This window comes from Nematolebias whitei, chromosome 3 (assembly GCF_014905685.2).
Source record: "Nematolebias whitei isolate Nwh7 chromosome 3, NemWhi1, whole genome shotgun sequence".
NCBI classification, from domain to species: domain Eukaryota; kingdom Metazoa; phylum Chordata; class Actinopteri; order Cyprinodontiformes; family Rivulidae; genus Nematolebias; species Nematolebias whitei.
The window spans coordinates 44590321-44594915 of NC_056500.1; positions in this window are offsets into that span (position 1 = coordinate 44590321).

Below are 4595 nucleotides of genomic sequence, written 5' to 3' on the forward strand. Positions count from 1 at the left end.
AGTCACTGGGTTAGAGGGCAGGTACGTCTTGTTTTTGGAGTGTGGAAGGAAAGTGAAATACCTGGAGTAAACCCAAACAGGAACAAGGGAGAACACTCAAACACCAGCTGAGGCTGACATCTTGGGTCTGGTGCTGGTTCTGCTCAGGATGGGCGATCGTGCAGAAGGGAAGATTCAATGCAAAGTGCTGGCTTCCATAAACAAACCATTTTTACTAAATGACATCTGATAAAGTACTGTAAGTGTGTATTTCTGCTGTAATAAGATTTGAATAAGGACTTCTTGGACTTTAATTTGTATTAATAATCTGGATGTTCATTTGGACTTGTTCATTTTGCATAGCGCCCTGAGATGACCTTTGTTGTGAATTGGTGCATATAAATAAATGTATTAAGTTAATATCTTGATGCATGCTCAATAATCCAGGTAGAAAAACCTAAAAAAGTTAAATCTGGTCCTCTGGACATAAAAAAAATAAAATAAAATGGTAGAAATGTTTCATTTTTCATCCGAAAGACTTCCTCAGTCTGAGGAGCTGCATTCAAGTCAGCAGCAAACTGGTTGATCCACTCTGAGAAGGTGCTATTTATAAGACTGAGCTGAATACAGCACCTCAGACTGAAGAAGTCTTTCGGATGAAAAACAAAACGTTTCTACAATTTAAATTTTTTTTTAATGTCCAGAGGACCAGGGCAGCACAGTGGCGCAACTGGTAGAGCTGCTGCCTCTCAGCGAGCAGGTCCTTGGTTCAAACCCCGGTCCAGGGGCCTTTCTGGGTGGAGTTTGCATGTTCTCTCCGTGCATGCGTGGGTTTTCTCTGGGTGCTCCGGTTTCTTCCCACAGACCAAAAACATGCATGTTAGACTGATTGGTAACTCTAAATTGTCCCTAGGTGTGAGTGAGAGAGTGAATGTTTGTTTGTCTCGTTTGTCTCTATGTGTCCCTGTGATGGACTTGCGACCCGTCCAGGGTGTACCCCGCCCCTCGCACAGTGATTGCTGGACATGGGCACCAGCGACCCCCGTGACCCAAAATGGAATAAACGGGTAAAGAAAATGGATGGATGGATGGTCCAGAGGACCAGATTTAACTTTTTTTTTTTTTAGATGTATTAAGTTAAATTAAATTGAGGCAACAAAGCAGACAAACTTTGCAACTCTGCACCCTTCCATTCAATTTTATTTCTTAAAAAATGTTTACGTTTTACTTCTAAATTGTCCGCCAAAGATTTTACAATTTAATAAATCGGCAAACATATTTAAAAGTAACACACTCATGCTCAGTAGATTGCGAACATATTTTGGGTTTTGTCTTTGAAAACATGGAAATTAAAATGAAAATCCTGAAACAAAAATAACAAAAATAAATAAATAAATAAAACAAAAAATGGCTGTACCAAGAATATTAGTGCAAATTTACAAACTTGAATAAATAAAAAGCAGTGCTCCCTGTATCATCTTAAAACCCTGTAAACAAACCGTGTAATGCACAGTAGACAGAGCAATGGCAATAAATACATGAATAAATGATCAAACAAATAAAGAAACAATAAGAGGGAAGCAGTTTGCATGATAAATGTTTTTTGGGTTGGAATTGAACAGGAAATGCAAGTACAGGTACTGGTAAACCTACATGTTTTTGGTGCAAGATATTCAAATGGACAGGAGTTACAATAGAAGTAAGTTTTGTTCCTGCTTGTCTGTGGCAAACTGATGTGAGTGGAGGGAGCAATGTTATCCACCACCAGGCACAATGGTGGAGCCAGGAGGGGCCCAATGGTGATCTTGGCCACCATAGATTAATCTTTGACCACTCCCAATCTTTTGATAAACTATATTTTAAAGCGATATAAAAATTAGAATACATAGTTTTCTCCAAAGATTGGGATGGTTTATGCACATATAACTATGATGGTGACCATCACACCTAAATTAAAAGAAATTAAATTTCTCCAGTTCTGGCCTCTCTGCACTGGCTCCCTGTTCACTTTCAAATTCATTTTAAAATCCTTCTGTATGTTTTTAAATCTAACAGTTCTGCCCCCTCTTATGTCACTGATCTGCTGCAGCCATATGTCCCACAGTGCTCCCTGAGGTCAGCGGACCACATACTTGTATTGGTTCCAGGAACCCGTTTTAAGCTCAGAGGTGACAGGACCTTCTCTGCTGCAGGTCCAAAACTGTGGAATGAGTTTCCACTACATGTCCGGCAGGCTCCTCTCACACTGTTTTTAAGTCTCGTTTAAAAACATTCTTTTATTCCCTGGCTTTCAATCCTGTATAAGTTGATTTTAACTTCTCTGTATTCTATAATTTTAGTCATTTACTTTATTTTCTTTACCTCTGTACTTTATCCTGTGTTCTTCACTTGTTTGTTTCTGCCGTACAGCACTTTGGTTGGCCTTGTTACTGTTTTGAAGTGCTTTATAAATAAAGTGGTACGGTGGTACAGTGGAAGTTGTTTGCTTATTTTTAAAGTTGTTCAGCTCGTATAATGAACTAAAATTAATGGCAGCAACTATTTTTGATATTGACGTGGCAACCCGATTTTCTTAAATGAACTCTTCTTATGCCTAAATGTTACCACACACCAAATGGAAGTTGATACGTCACTTGTCAAGTTATCATGCTCACAGCATGCACTGATGGACTGAGGGTATTTCCAGTTCCTCTTCTTCGCTCCTCAACAAGTGACAAAAGTAGTTGATTGTTTCACTGTGTTGGCAAACAGAGAGAAAACTTTTGTTCTAACTCCAAAGTTACCAACATGAAATTCAACATTATGTCTAATGCTAAATGTGTGAAACTGAAAATTGATTTAAAATAAATTTATTCTCCTTGAGTGCAGACTGAACTCTGTTTCATGGCAGCAAAACATTTCTATCATGGGTGTCACATTTCAGGCAGCTATGATGTGTATGTGGACGAGGACTTGAATGTGGGTTTGGTGTGTACACGTCTGAGGTTCAGTACGGTCCCCATGCAGACGCTCCTCATTCTACCCCCCCACCCCGCCCCATCCAACAGCTTGTCATCAGCGCTTAGTCCCACCACTGCTGATTCTGGGCCCAGCCTCTAATGTGGGCATCCTAAAACAAGAGCCTGGCTGACTGACATGGCAACACAGATTTGCTCTCATATTCTGTCTGAAATGCAAGAGATGACAGAGAATGTAGTCGTCACTTAGCAGCGCTAGTCTGATGCTGAAAGCGTGTCTGTCTGTGTGGTGCTTTTCAGAAGCTGCATGCACAGACTGGAACTGTAACCCAGTGGACACATGGTCACTTAACATTTTATTAAAAAAAACCACACCAACGCACTTTATTGTCCTCCGTCGTGGAGTGAAGAGGGGAACTGGAAACACCATACGGGAGTGGTGGTGCAGAGGCTAGAGAAGATGGGCCTGTGATCGGAAATTCGCAGGTTCAACTCCTGGTACTGTCAACATCAAAATGTGGGTGGAAAAGGTGAAACACCCACACCTGCCTCCACCCTCATTTGCCCCGCTCTGGGCCCCTGAGCAAGGCCCTTAACTCCCACCATTTGCCCCCCCCCCCCCAAAAAAAGACAACAAAAAAAAAAACAACAACAAAAAACAGGTCTCTCTTGAAGTCTCAATGAGACTTCATGTACAAATAAAGGGTAAATGGGAAAAGAAAACAAACATCAGTCCATCTGTGCATGTTGTGAGCATGAAAAATAGAAAAATAATTGAGGTACCAAATTCAATTTTGGTGTGTGGCTACATCTAGAAATAAGAAAGGTTCATGTAGAAAAATTGGGTTGCCACATTAAAATCCAAGATGGCTGCTGCCATATATGTACAAATGTTCACTTGTGTGATGTATAACTTGAATAATAAGCAACATGAGAACTTCCATTTTTGTGTGTGGCTACAGACAGGTGTAAGAAAAGTCACTAACAACAATTGGGAGGTCATGTCAAAATCTAAGCTAGCCATCACCGTAAATATGTTAGCTTTCTAGAGATCTAGTGGAGTGCTGTATGAATCGTTAAATGAGGCACAGATTGTGTTGTAAAGCATTTTGAGTGTCTTGATAAAATAGAAAGGCAATATAAGTACAATCCATTTATCATATATGTGTAAACCAACCACCTGTTGAGGAAATATGCTTTCTAGGTTTTATATTGCTTAAAAGTAGATTTTCCTCAAATGATTGGGGTGGCCAAAGATTGATCTATGGTGGCCAAGGCCACCATTGGACACCCTCTGGCTCTGCTATTGCACCTGGTTGTGGATAAAATAGCTCCCTTCACTTGCCAGAATCTGTCACTCTGTGCTGCCTGGGACAAGCAGAAAACAAACAAACAAACAAACAAACAAACAAACAACCTCTGTTCTTCTCCACAGTGTATCTGCTGTCCACTTGAATATCTTACACGAAAGACAAGGTTTACTTGTATTTCCAGTTCAATTCCAGGCCAGAAAATCAGTTATCTTGAAAATTACAAACATTCACTATTCAAATCCCTCAGCGTTGGGGGGGGGGGGGGGGGGGGGGGCCCAGGTGCTTAAAGTTTGTTTGGTGTTGTAGTGGAGGCGGGAACACTTTTGATAGGTGATGTACTAATAGT